Source organism: Ambystoma mexicanum, chromosome 11, assembly GCF_040938575.1.
Source record: "Ambystoma mexicanum isolate Mex_15411 chromosome 11, UKY_AmexF1_1, whole genome shotgun sequence".
Classification (NCBI taxonomy): Eukaryota; Metazoa; Chordata; class Amphibia; order Caudata; family Ambystomatidae; genus Ambystoma; species Ambystoma mexicanum.
Window position 1 is genome coordinate 1,121,186,655 of NC_090934.1, and position 14,743 is coordinate 1,121,201,397.

The 14,743-nt window shown below is 46.7% G+C and overlaps 1 protein-coding gene across 5 annotated transcripts in view; it reads right to left on the reverse strand.

The window, feature by feature from the left end:
* The window catches only part of SCAPER (S-phase cyclin A associated protein in the ER), a 4,210,252-nt gene that overhangs the window by 3,839,113 nt on the left and 356,396 nt on the right, over positions 1–14,743 (reverse strand). The window lies entirely within an intron of this gene.

A 14,743-nucleotide genomic window follows, 5' to 3' on the forward strand; every position in this document is an offset into this window, starting at 1 on the left:
ATTACAGTTAACTGTTGATAGACCAACATATCGTTTCATTACTATTACAGACAGGACTTCCCTCCTTTCCTTGGCGACAGGGAAGCGTTGGAAGTGGCTGTTCACAAGCGCACACAGGTGTGGGCCTTTCCTCTAGCCTGGAGGTGCCCATCATCGAGCCTCCATCCAGAGCAGAGCTGGAGCCGGACCTCCAACGTACAGAAATCACTGCAGTGCTGTATGGGACAGAACCGGATGGGTCCTGGCGTCCAGGGTCCTAGCCCGTGCGGTTTCCTGGCTGCGGCACATGGCTTGAGTAGCCTGAGGGGTCTGTGGGTGGCTCATTTCTAGTATTGGAAGCTTTTTTCCCAGCCTTTCTTTTGTTCAACGCTGCATTAAGGTTTACCACTCCATGTAAGCAGTGTGGTGTGGAGTGCAGCAGGGCCTGGGTTTATGGCTAGGGGCAATCTCTGCTTATGTCTAATGTAGATTAGTAATTGCCTGGCTTGTGGCTGGTTTGGTGTATGAATAAGCTATTGTTTGTTGCAAGCTTTGCACGTTGACTCCCCTTTCTGGTCCCCTGCAAGCAAATTGCTCACATGTATCATCTGCGTGGATCGCTACTTCGCTAGTATTGCCGTCCTTTTCTTTCTGAAATCTTTACTAATAGAGCTGTGAACCAAAAACAATGGATCTCTTACATCAAGAATATTGCTCGCCCACTAATCATATGATGGCTTGTACAAGTCATGTCTCTGAAGTCCCGAAAAGGAGGGCACGCAGAAGGTAGCGGCTGCAGGATGAAAGACTGGCTACTATTCTGGATAAGGGTGTTTTTATGGATTACTCCATGACTAACCTGGAGCTGTTTAAAACTGAAGTTGGCCGTGGGAAAGATTTTTAGGACCTGCTGTGGGTGGCCCCCAGAAGTGGGCTGACCGGCATTTCAGGCAACCCATCTCAACTCTTGGCAATTGTGGATGAAGTGGTGCAGACTCCTATGAAATCTATGGAGAATGTCAACACGGAAGTGCTTACATAGTCTCATATGGTAAATAAGGGATCTGATAATAGCCAAACTGTCTTTAATACCTAGAAGTTTATCAAAGAGAAAATCATCTTTGACCTCAACCAATGTAAGAACAATATGGACATTAGCATATGGGTAAAATCCTTTGATGAGATTACATCACAAGCCTATGTGACTTGATTGTTATACAGGCACACTCTTATATGCTGGCCACACTGGTTCAATTTACCTCGACTGCTTGCGATAGTAAGGTAATTGGTGGTGTTGAAAATAATAAACATCAATCACTGTTGCCACGGTTACCTCCCCCAAACCCCCCCTGGAATGTTTGTGTCTGCAGTCTCTTTTTCGGCACACTCTTATTTATTTGAAGCATGCCTGGGATAATTTGGCCGATTTTCCCTTTCAAAAAGAGATTCGCATTAAGAAAGCTAAAATGCCAAAGATTTCAGATCCAAACTTAATTAAGTTTCACATAAACTTTATTATTACTAATGTGCACAGACCGGAGAGACAGGAAACCTGAGAAGCACTGAGAAACAAGGTCCTATTCTGGCTGCGTAATAGAGTGGCCCTGGTTGTGTCAGAGGCCAAGACATTAGATTCTTACGTAGGGTTCAAGTCAAGGACTGATGCCAAGGGGTAAACAAAGACTATCATTATTGGTTGTGGCCAGACTAATCTCCCTTGTTTTCTGAGTCTGTGCAAATATATTAATATTTCAGTCTATAAACTAAAAATCGTCTTGGATTAACTAGGATTGGTTCTTTGCCATTTTTAATTTTGGAAGGTCTGTGGCATTCATTTCTTGATTTCTGGGAATATGTTTTACCCCAAGATTTGTATGTGTGGTATGTTTGTTTGTGATCTTATTGTTTCTAGCGCCCATATGCCCTCAGGCCAGTTCTGAGGCACTATAGAAATATATAAACTAAACTACAGGCAAAACTGGATTAAATTAAAGTTTTTCTCTTAATTTTATAGACTACCTATAAGGTAACACTGACATTCTGTAAACTTAAATTGAATTAAAATATATTTTTTGTGCCAAAAATATCCATTAATCAGCTCTCAAGAAACCAACATTCCCAGACCTGTATTAACATAACATATCAGCTCCTTGTCCCCTTACACTGGAACTCCCTAGCTCTCTCTATCCACACCTCCCCCACCTATTCCTCCTTCCGCTCCTCATTGAAAGAACTTCTTCTTCACTCCCCTCCCTGACACATTTCCCCCTCTCTCCATTCTCACCTTCCTTCTAATACCCTCTCCCTGTTCTCCTTATTTTTATCTTTTCACGTCTCTCCTGTTGCTCACTTCACTCATTACTCTTTCCTTCTCTTTCCTTCCCTACCCCCTTCCTCTCCTTTCTTACATGCACACTGTTCTAAATGACGATTTTATGGTTTGATTCATGTATACTTTTATTGCTTCTACTGTTCCATGTTTGATGTGTTTTTGTTGTTAACTGTAAAGCGTCTTGGAAAGGCGCTATATAAAACAATAAAATACAATACAAAATACAATACAACATATCACATAGATCAATGCATGGGAGATGAGAAGAGCTGTGTTTATATAGGTCCTAGTTCCAAACTACCAAAATGATATTAAATGCAAGCATTATAAGTGAACTCAAGGCCAAAACAAAGGCCATATCTGGAAAAAAAGTTTACAAATTAACATTTAAGGGGCAAATTAAGCACATTTTTAGAAACAGATGCCCAGAGAGGTCCATTAATTCTTAACATTGGAAAGCATCTAAGACAACAAACAAGATGCACTTGTTTCATTAGGTTTTAATTAATGGAGAATAGATCACACACAGATGCTTAGTACTGATAATAATCACCCCAAACAGATGAAATTAAGCTAAATGTGTAGTAAAGTTTGACTTGAAATTAGAACGAGTAACATTGGAAAACAGATTTTTGCGAATGTAACTATTATATATTAAAATCTCCACTTTGTGCATAATTTGCATATTTTAATAACGCCATTAAACAGATAGTGATAAAAAATGAAAATGACATCTTCAAATTTGGTATATTCTTATATGTCATTTTCCAAGTTAGAATATTTTTTTTTAAAGAATTATATTGAAAATAATGTTTCGGCTCAGTATCAGTCCACACTCCAGGGAGGGCCTGGTTTGCAGCTGACAAATCCCTCTAGTGATGCATCAAGTTCAATGGGCTACTGGAAGCAAGAAGGAAGAAGTGTGGGTGTGTGAAAATTAAGGAAACCTATCTAAGTGCTCGTCTAATCCCAAATGTAGTGTCAAACGATCCTGTGTGAGTGGTGTTTATTCTAATCCAAAAGGAGATGTTTCCATAAATAAAGAGAATTTGATTATTTCTTACTGCCTCCTGACATACATCCCGTTTGGCTGAATTAATTTGCACCACAATGTGCAGAAGGGGACGAGAGCTGACCTCACAATGGATTTTCTAAACTGGTTAGAAGAGAACCAGAGCAGCGGAACAACTTCTTAGCTGTACACTATGGGGCTGAGGAGAATCTGATGCGCTGGATACCTAGCGCCTCCCACTTTTAACCAGTTGACACTGCAAGAAAAGGGCAGTCCTGAGACCTTACAGGCACCTCATTCTTGTCCTTGTGATTTAACTCAACAAATTAAAAGCTTAAGTGAAGTTTCACCCTACCGTATTTAAATAACATTCCCTTTGCAATGGAACTGTGAAAAAGGAAGTGTTGTATCGTATAACATTAGGTAAAATAAAAACCTAACCGCTTTCAGGAACTGCAGTGCCACCTGAAATTGGTGGTTTCTTGATCTCATTTCGCTGATTTGAGAAAGGATTTAAACATGCCTATATCAAACCATCCTTCTTTTATTTTTTAAACCTTAATTTTTGTATATTCAACTGATGATACAATAATCAAAGGAAAATATAACAAAGAAACATGGGAGTAACATGTGCTTCGTATACCGCTTCCCCCTCCCACGCCCCGACCCCCGAGGATGCACCCGTGCATGAGTTAGTAGTCATTAACAGTTCATCGGCGTTCTCTGGTTGGGATGTGTGCCCGTGGGATTCTGTTGGGGCTCTGGGATGTTTCCCTTGAAGAGTCACTGTTCTCGGCGGACATCAAGTAAGCGATGTAGGGGCCCCATATATCGGGTGTCTGAGCGTGTAAGGGTAAATAGCTTGATAAAGTTTGATTCTGTGTCCTGACAGTATGATATGTCTTTCAACCATTGCTGTATGGTCGGTGTGGGTCCTTTTCCCCATGACATTGCGATTCTCCTGCTTGCCAACAGTAGCAACAGCCCTCCTAGTTTGCGTGTTGTGGGGGGAAGGTGTTTGGTGAGTCCCAAGAGAGTGATGTTGGGGTGGGGCTCTATGGGTATGCTTACTATTGCGGCTGTCTTTTCGAGTATCGCTTCCCAGAATTGTTGTATGGCTGGGCTAGACCATGTGAGGTGGACGAAGTCCGCGGACGGAGCGCCGCAGCAACCGCACAGGGAGGGGGTCAAGGGGTGGTAGTGGTGAATTCTGGTGGGGGTATGGTACACTTGATGAATGAATTTTAGGTGTATTAATTTATATCTTGTATTTAGCGATACCTTCTGGGTTTGTGCTAGAATGTATTCCCATTCCTCGTCTGGAATTGACATCCGGAGGGCCTTTTCCCATCTCACCTTGGGTGTTATCGGGTTCGGGGATGTTTCTGTTAGAAATGATTTGTATAGCACTGAAACTAGTTTACCCTCCCCTTGTGACTGGATAACCCCATGCAGTAGTTGCCATGTTGTGGGTTGTTGCGGGAACGAGGGTAGTATGGCTTGAAGGGAGCGTCTGAGGCGGAAATAGATAAATGTGTCGAGAGCGGTGGTAGCTCCGCAGGTTTTGGCCTGTTGGGGAGTGAGGAAGTACCCTTCGAAGAAAAGGTCGCCCATAGTTTTTAATTTTAACTTGTGGACCCACTTTAAATAGACTTCCTCTGCAGTCAGGGGAATTCCAGGAATTAATTTTATCAGTAGTAGAGGGGAGAACCTGGTCTGAATATCACATTTCAGCACAATTTTTTTCTATATTTCTTTGGTGCAGAGAACCGTGTTTAGAGTGTTGTGCGGAGTGTCTGTCTGGCCAAAGATAGCTGCTCTGAGCAGGTTAGGGGATGCAAGAGCTTGCTCTAGCTGGACATGGGGGCGGACGAAGTGCGTGGTGTAATAGTAACCCAAGAATTGGGTTTTTGCTGCCCAGTAATTGCGTTCAAAGTCAGGGAGTGCCAGGCCGTCCTTTTTCACTGGTTGGATTAGTGACTTGTAGGTGATTCTGGCTGGTTTGCCTGCCCACAGGAGTTCCAGGACTAGGCTCCGCAGGCGTTGGAGATGTTTTTGGGGCACCAGTAGGGGAAGGTTTACAAAGAGATAGAGGAGTTTAGGGAGTATAACCATTTTTACTATCGACACACGTCCCCATAGGGTGAGTGGCAGTGACTTCCATCTGTCAATTTTCCCCTGGAGTGTTTGAATTACTTTACCATAGTTATCTTGGAAGAGAGTTTGGTGGTCTTTGGCCATTTGGATGTCTAAGTAGCAGACATTTGTGTGTTCCCATTTGAAGTCAAAGTCGTCTGGGAATTCTTGGGTCTCTGCGGTCAGCGGGAATATAATTGACTTGCTTTGGCTGATCTTTAGGCCGGAGATGTTACCAAATTTAATTATATCACATATTACTGGATTCAGGATTGTTGTCGAGTCATGTATGTTAAGGGCGATGTCATCTGCATACAGGGAGATTATTAATTTGTGGGGACCAAAGGCCAGGCCTCTGTGTATGCGTCTAGCTTGGAGGTCTGAGGCGAGGGGCTCCATTACTAGCGCAAAGAGCAAGGCGGATAGGGGGCACCCTTGCCTAGTACCCCGCTGAAGGTTGATTGCCGTCGATCTGGTTTTCCCCAGAATGATGTGTGAACGGGTTTGGTTATACAGGAGGGCAGTCAGCTGGAGGAATCGTTTGCCAAGACCCATTCGTTGGAGGATCTCAAAGAGAAAGGGCCATTCAATGGAGTTGAAAGCCTTCTCGGCGTCCAGGAGGACCGCTACCGCCTGGTGTGAGGGGTCTAGTGCTTCCATGACTCCGAACATGCATCTAATACCAAATGTTGTATTGCGGCCTGGTACAAATCCGGCCTGGTCTGCGAGCACCAGCGCAGGCATCAGGGGAATGAGTCTGGAGGCCAGAATCTTGGCTAATATTTTATTGTCGAGGTTGATCAAAGAGATTGGTCTGTACAAGCCGCATTCTTCTGGGGGTTTGTTGGCTCTATGTAGTAGGATCATGTTTGCCTCGCTGAGGGTCGGGGCAATGAACCGGTCTTGAGTACCTCCTCAAAGACCTGCAGCAGTAGTGGGGCGAGGATGGATGCGAATGCTTTGTAGAACTCACCAATTAGCCCGTCGGGGCCAGGCGCCTTAGTGCTTGGTAGGTCTTTAATGGCCTGGAGGATCTCCTCTGGTGTGATGGGTGAGTTTAGGGGTTTCCTTAGCGTGGCGTCCACCCAGTACAGTTCTATATCGGTCAGGTAGTCCGCTAGTTCCTCTTGGGTGGCGGTGTATTTGGCCCTGTATAAGTTTTGATAATAGGCGTGGAATGTTTCGGCTATTTCCTTGTCGGTATGCACTAGGGTGCCCTGGAGGTTTCGGATCTGCTCAATCTGTGTGGGTTTTCGGTCTGCCGCTATCAGCCTCGCGAGGAGGGCGCCCGGTTTCTGCCCCTCTCCATATTGGCGGATGCGGTGGCCTTGCGATAGGAATTTCAGTTCACGTTCCACTGCCGCTCTGAACTTGTCTAGCTCGGTCTTCAGTGATGCCAGCACGTGTGGCTCTGGTGATGTGGTCTGTAAGTGTTCAAGCTCCTTTAGGTGGGACTCACTCAAGGACAGTTCTCGTCTAATGAGTTTTAAAATTCCCTGTTCTTTAGTTAAGCAGATCCCTCTGACGTAACATTTCAAGGATTCCCACAGGGTTCCGGCAGATGCCACCGAGCCCTGGTTGAGTTCGAGGAACGCGATGATCTCTGTGGGGAGTTCGTCGGCGAACACCTAGTCCTGCAGTGATCCAGGTTTGAATCTCCAGTGTCTCCTCCCTTCTGATGGGTCTGGTGGGGTACACTCGACTGTGACCGCCGAGTGGTCCAACATTGATCTAGGCAATATTTGGCAATTTGTCCATTGTACTTGGCTGTGTGCGGAGACCAATATGTAGTCAAAGCGGGAACTAGTCTTGTGGACCCAGGAGTGGAATGAGTAGTCTCGAGACTCGCCGTGTTGGCGTCTCCAGATGTCCACCAAGTCGTATGCTTTACAGATCTCGAGAACCTGGAGGGCTGCTTTATAGGTGGTTGTGGACAATGAATGAGACCTATCCTTCTGTGGGTCGAGTGCGGTATTTATGTCGCCTGCCCATATGACTGTTGCGGATCTCGCTTCTCCCAAGTGCGTCATTACCCAGTCGAAGTTATTGCATCCATCTGTATTTAGCCCGTAGGAGTTTATGATGATGAATTCATTGTTTTCCAGGGTCCCATTTACCAGAAGCGTCCTTCCCTCCTCGTCCTGCGAGTAGTTTGAATTTTAGGGATCTATGTATTAGGATTGCCACCCCTCTGGCGTATGAAGAATATGAGGCAAAGTATCTATGGCAACCCCAATCCCTGGCCCATCGATTCTCTGTTTCGGGAAGGAGGTGAGTTTCCTGAATCAGAGCAATGTCCACTTTGTGTCTCCGGAGGTACTGTGTCATCTTTTTCGTTTTGGTCGGGTTATTGCTCCCTTTAATGTTCCAAGTAGCTAACTTGAATGTTGTAGGTGATTAACTGTTTGGTTGGTTTTGGTGCGAGGTGACGTTTGATTGTGTCAGGCCACATTCCAGCAGGGTTGTGCCAAAGTACCTGCTTTCCAGGGCGAGAGCCAATCTTGGTGCATCCATTGGGCGATCCCCAGCATAGGCAGGGGGGCGCGGACCCCTGATAAGCACGCTTCCATAACATTAAACAATTTTCCTCCCAGTCACGGGCTACCCCCAACTTGCCCATCAAATTTCCCCACCCAATATCCCGAAACATAACAGAGCTGCGCTTGGGGCGCTAGGGAACTTCCAAGGTCAGGCGCACCCTGAGATCTAGTGTGATTGTAGAATCCAGGGGATCTTTTTGGGTGGCGTAAGGCGGCTTGGAAATGGGCGTGAGTGGGCATCATGGCGGGTCTCTGTCCGCTTGGTCTCTCCTTTGTGGTCTCGGATTGCCGATGTTTTGTTTGCACCCCAGCTCAAGGAAGGAATTTGCCTCTTCGGGTGTGTTAAAGAATTGTGATTTGCCGTTGTGTTGAATTCGCAGCTTGGCTGGATAGAGCATGGAGTATAGTAGTTTGTTGTCCTGCAACCGGCGTTTCACCCAGGTGAATGTTCTGCCAAACGCCTGGACTGACGGGGAGAAGTCGGGAAAGAACTGGATATTGTCTCCGTCGTGTTGTAGGTTTCCTTTCTCCCTTGCAAGGCAGAGGATCGAGTCCCGGTCTTTGAAGTTAAGTAGTTTAGCTATTATTGGGCGAGGGGCTGTCCCAGGGACGGGTCGGCTGGTTGGGACCCTGTGGGCTCTTTCTACCACAAATATGTTGGACAGCGCGGGGCTTCCAAATATCTCCTTTTATAAGGTTGCCACAAAGTCTTCCATTTTCCTCGTGGTTTGCTGCTCTCTTACCCCTAGGATTCTAATGTTGTTCCGGTGGGATCGCCCTTTGAAGTCCTCGTTTTTAGCAATGACGGCTCTCATTTGGGTTTCTAGTGTTGACACCTTGGTGGACATGGATGACACATTATCTTCGATATCGGAAATTTGTTGTCGGGCAGTGTCTAGCCTGTCACCATGTTTGTCCAAGCAATGTTGTAGCTGGTCAACTTTTGTGGACAGGGAATCCAGTTTACTGTCTATATTGCCAATCCCAGCTTTTAATTCGAGGAGGATTTCTCTGATATCTGTGGTTTGAGAGGGGTCGTCGTCCTGGGGCATGGAGCCCCCCTGGGCTCTCCTGTCGTTCGTTTGCTTTTGGGGTTTTAACTATGGTTCCTGCCTCGAATGTCAGCTTCCTCTGAGATTTATCTGATTTCCCCATCCTGGCGGTTTCGCTGTTCCTGGACCGAGTGTGTTTCACTGTAGGTCTTCTCCCTTATCTATTTCCCCCCCCTAGGGGGTGATTGGCGGTAATTGTGGTTTGTGGATCCTACGAAGGTTCCTATGCCTTGTGGGGCGGCCCCGAGTGGGGGTGTCTCCCTTCGTTCAGCGGGCTCTCGCCAGGTTATGGGGGATTTCCGCTGTCAGCCACCCTGTGCCTCACTCATGTAGGGGTTTGCTGGGTGCCGCTGGGGTCAGGTCGCGGGCTCCCGCTCGTTCGGCACGTAATTGGGGCTGCCAGGCTGATGTGTTTGCCAGTGGTCGGGTAGGCCTTAGGTTGCCCTTGTTGTCTGCCTCTTGACGCGGGGCTGTATGTCTGGGGGTGGGGGGCACCCATGATGGCGGTATTATGCCCTGTTGCTATGCTCTGCACCTTGCCTGGAGCTTAATGCTCCCTGTCTCAGAGTCCACTGGGGGAGGGCTGGCTCACCTTGGGTGCTTCCTCCGCCGTCGCCTCTTCAGTCGTTGTCCGGGCCCCCGGGCAGTGAGGAGAGTCCGGAGGTCGGCTGATGTCTGCTGGGCGGGCCCACTATCTGTGTGCCCCAGGGCTTTTCGTCCGGCATGCGGTGCCAGAGCCCCGCTGGTGGGGCTGCTCTGCGAGGCTTCTGCGCTGCTGGCACCTGCTCCGTCCTCTGTGGGCCGATGCGCGGGCTGGTGGCAATCGGATCCGCCCTCCAGACCCGCTCTCCTTGCGCAGTCCTTCTGGGTGGCCGCGTGGCTGTTGTGGGCCCCCGCGGGGGCAGGGGGGAATGGTTTGGGAGGGCCGCAGGGCCTTGCAGCCGCGATCCCGTGTGCCATCTCCCATGACATGGGGCAGCACCAGCGTACCTCCCTGCGGCGTCGCTGCGTCTCGGACGCCGCCGTGGGACGTAGTTGTAGTGGGTCATACTTCTCCCAGGACCCTTGCCAGCTAGGCGGCCACAGGTGTCCCCTCCGCCGCCGAAGGATGATGGGCTGGTGCGCTTTGCCCAGGGACGTCTGTCCCACTTCAGGAGGGTTGGATGCCCCCTGGATGTGTTGTTTCTCAGGATTGATGAGTGTGCACCACCAGAGCTCACACAAGAGCTGCCAAATTGGTCGCGCTCTAGCGCCCTCTCCAAACCATCCTTTATAATGAAATGGTATGAAGTAGACTACCTCCCAAAAAATACAAAATAGAGGGCAGATTTGGATATGAAATTTGATTTTTGAAACGTGGTGTTTAAAGTGTTTAATTTTCTGCATGCACCTTTTCCCTTTTAAAAGAAAGCAAAATAATTTGAAAGTTTTTTATTCACAACTGACATATCCAAACCCAATCCAATTTATTTGTCTTTGAGTTCTAAATGGGAATGCATTACATGTACATTTCTTTTAGCATCTGAACACAGATCACCCACAGTTCCCCAGTCACAGTTAGTAAAGTGCCTACTAGCATCAAACGAAAACAGTAATAGCAAACTGCATTCACAGTTCACAAGGATAATCCTTACTCGAGTAAGTATGGGGATTGCATCGAGAGATTGACGATGACAATAAAGTCTTGGCACCAGAGGGTGGTCATCCGTGCGAGCGGGTATAAGCAAAGTTGACAATTAGTTAAGTAAAGTAACAAAATGAAACACTTCTAATCAAAAAAGTAGGGAAGTTGAAATGTAGGAGCAGTTAAGACAGTGTAAGGGTGTATACTCACTAAAGTTCAATTATGCGAGCATAGGCCAAACACTGCTGGGCTAATGAGACCCCTCTATCACTGAAATTCTTGCTATCATACAGATGTTTTGCTGTACCACTCTTTGCCCTGTGGTATATTTGAACTTTAGAGAGAATACTGCATGACGATCAAGAACAATGGGTCTTTAGTTTCTCACACTTATACTACACTCAGTTACATATTTAATCAAGTCGTGTCTGGCCTTGAAAAAGACTATAGCTGGTCGAAACACGTGTTGGCTGTTTCTATGAACTATGTGTTCCTGTTGCATATTTCTATATGTTAAGGATTTCAATTAGGCGACACACACCTTGGTCTTGGCCTAGTATGTAGTGCACAACTGAGATGCTTTTCTCCTTATTTTATGCAGATTCAATTTGAGATGGTACACAACTCATATCACACCCCCTTCTCAAATACCCCGGGTCACAATGGACCATGAACCAGGCTGGTTGGAAAAATGCAATATTTATTTATTTTAAGATTTAAAATAAATCATACCATTTTTAATATGGGGCAGCAATCACCAATGGGGTGATAATTACCATGAAGATGAACAAGTTACTTTCTTACCTTGTAATGTTCTTTCGATGGGATGTTCCTCCGACGTATTCCTTATCTTTGATGTTACCCATCCCAGCTTGCTGGCCTCGGAAATCTTTTTCAGTAGAGGGCGCTGCACGTCGACGTCCCTTGAGTCTGTGTCCATCGACAGCCTCCGTATCGGCGCCAAAATCACTGTGCGTATAAATAGACTCGCGCAGCGTCCACTGCTCAGTTCCGTTTTGAAGCTTAAAACTGCTTTGCATGAATTGGTTATTAACTTTGAAGGAGCGTAAGCTGCAACTACTAGGAAAGTTTTACTGCGCAGATGGATGGGAGGGGCGATAAGGAATACGACGGAGGAACATCCCATCGAAAGAACGTTACAACGTAAGGAAGTAACTTGTTCTTCAAAGGGATTGTGTCCTCCGACATATTCCTTATCTTTGATAGACTCCCATAGCAGTAGTGTAAAAAGCAGGTGGGAGTAAAAACATGAAATATATCCCTTTAAGAATGTACAGAATGCAACACAGCTTTCCCAAATCTTGTTTGCTGACTAGAGGAGGAATCCAGGCTGTAAAATTTAGTAAAGGTATGTGCGGACGACCATGTGGCAGCCGCACATAGGTCTCTAATTGGAACCCCTCTTTGGAGAGCCGAAGAGGCTGCGATACCCGTGGTTGAATGAGCTCTAAGATGTTGAGGGGGCTCTTTTCCTGCTTATTTGTAGCATTCTAGAATGGTTAAAATGATCCACCTTGCAATGGTCTGTTTTGTGATTGGCAATCCTAATTTGTGCCCTGTGTATCCTACAAACAATTGATCTGCTTGCCTTATCCTAGTAAGTCTGCTAATATAAAAACTCAAGGCACCCCTTGGATCCAGCCTGTGTAAGCTCTCTTCCTCTTTCCCTGGATGAGGAGGAGGATAGAACGAAGGTAAGGTTATTTTCTGAGTAACCTGAAATTCAGAGACCACCTTTGGGAAAATTAGGCTTCACTTGTAAAACAACCTTGTCTTTATGAAAGATTGTATGAGGAGGTTTGCAAGATAGAGCTTGTAATTCGCTCACTCTTCTGGCTGATGTTAGAGCCACTAGAAAGACTATATTAAGAGTGAGAAATCTTAATGAACAGGAATGGAGTGGTTGAAAAGGAGTACCCATCATACATTTTAAGACTAGATTTAGGTCCCACAATGGAACTTGAAAAGGCTTTGGGGGATAAACATTAGTTAAGCCCTTCAGAAATTGGATTACCAAGCGTAATTTGAAATATGAAGGCTCCTCAGCAGTACGCTTAAAGATTGACAGCGCTGCGAGATAGCCTTTGAGTGTACCAATTTAAAGACCTGAATTTACTAAGTAAAGCAAGAACGATAACACCATTGGTGTATTGCATGAAAAGGGTTCAATATTCTTTTCTCTACACCAGCTGCAAAATTTGTTCCAACGGCAGCGGTATAAAGTTTTTGATGCTGGCCTTCTGGCCGAAAGCAACACCTCCATGACGTCATCCGGGAGGTCCCAATCCTTGTATCTCAACCTATCAGAAACCAAGCGTGAAGGTTGAGGGTTCTGATGTCTGGATGGAGAACCTGACCTCCCTTCTGCGAGAGAAGACCCTCTCTTTGCGGAAGACGAATTGGAGGGCAGATGGACATGTCCAGAAGGTCCGGGTACCACGTTCTCCTAGCCCAATCCGGGGCAATTAGGATCATGGGTTTATGGAACCTTCTCAACCTCCTGATCATTTGAGGAATGACAGGCACTGGAGGAAACGCGTACAGAAGTGGAAACTCCCAGTCCACTACGAATGTGTCCCCTAGAGCTCCTCTCGGGGGAAATTCCCTTGAACAAAACTGATCACACTTCCTGTTGATGCTGTTGGCGAACAGATCCACCTGAGGGGTTCCCCACAGGGCGAAGATCTCTTGAAGGACCTCCTGAGCTAGCTCCCACTCGTGGGAAACTGTACTCTGGCTGCTCAGAGCGTCCGCCGTCAAGTTCTCCTCTCCAGCTAGATTAACAGCCGATAGAGAGATTCCCTCTTGAATTGCCCAAAACCAGAGCTGCATTGCCTCTCTGCACAGTGGCAGTGACCCAACGCCTCCTCTTTTGTTGAGGTAGTGCATGGCCACTGTGTTGTCCGTCATTATCAGGACATTCTTTCCCTGTACTGGTGGCAGAAAAGCTTTCAGCGCTAGTCTGATTGCTCTCAGCTCTAACAGGTTGATGTGTAGTCTGGACTCCGATGGACACCAACGACCGCTGATGGTCAAGTCATTGGCATGGGCTCCCCACCCCGTGAGTGAGGCATCTGTGACTACTGTTTTCTCCGGCCATGGTTGCCAAAACTGTTCTCCTTTCAATATGTTCTCCCGACAGGCCCACCATTGAAGGTCTCGGGCTACTCTGTCCGGGACTTGAAGGAGATTTGACATTCTTCCTGAGAATTGCGACCATTGGGTTCTTAGTGCCCACGGGAGGGATCTCATACTCAGACGAGCCTCTGGCACTAGGAAAATGCAGGATGCCATGAGGCCTAGCAACCTCAAAAAGTCGAAGGCTGGTAGACGTTGGGCATTTTGAAACTTGGTGACCATCTGTAGAATGTCTTGAGCCCACACCTCTGGTGGCAAGGCTTTTCCCAGGGACGTGTCCAGGACTGCTCCAATGAACTGGAGTCTCTGTGATGGTATCATCTGTGACTTCTTTAAATTGAGGGAGAAGCTCAGCTTGTGAAGGAAGTGGCAAACATAATCTAGCTGGATCTGAGCTTGTTCTGAAGATACTGCTCTGATAAACCAGTCGTCCAGGTAGGGGTAGACGTGAATCCCCTCCCTCCTTAGACTTGCAGCCACCACCGCCATTAGCTTGGTAAAGACCCTCGGGTGGAGGTCAGCCCAAATGGCAGAACTCTAAATTGATAGTGAGAGTTGCCAATTGCGAACCTCATGTATTTCCTTTGTTTGAGATGGATTGGCACATGGAAATAAGCATTCTGAAGGTCTAGAGAGACCAGCCACTCCTGAAGCTGGAGGGCCTGAAGGACCTGAGAAAGAGTTACCATCTTGAACTTGTCTTTCCTGAGGAATTTGTTCAATTCTCGCAAGTCTAAAATGGGTCTCAGTCTTCCGGCCTTCCTTGGTACTAGGAAGTAGGGGGAATACCAACCCTTGTTCCTCTCCGCTACGGGTACCGGTTCTATGGCACCCTTCTCTAGCAGGTCTACAATTTCCTGCATAAGGATCGGGTCTGGAAACTTCAAAGAGTTGTTCCCTGGTGGATAA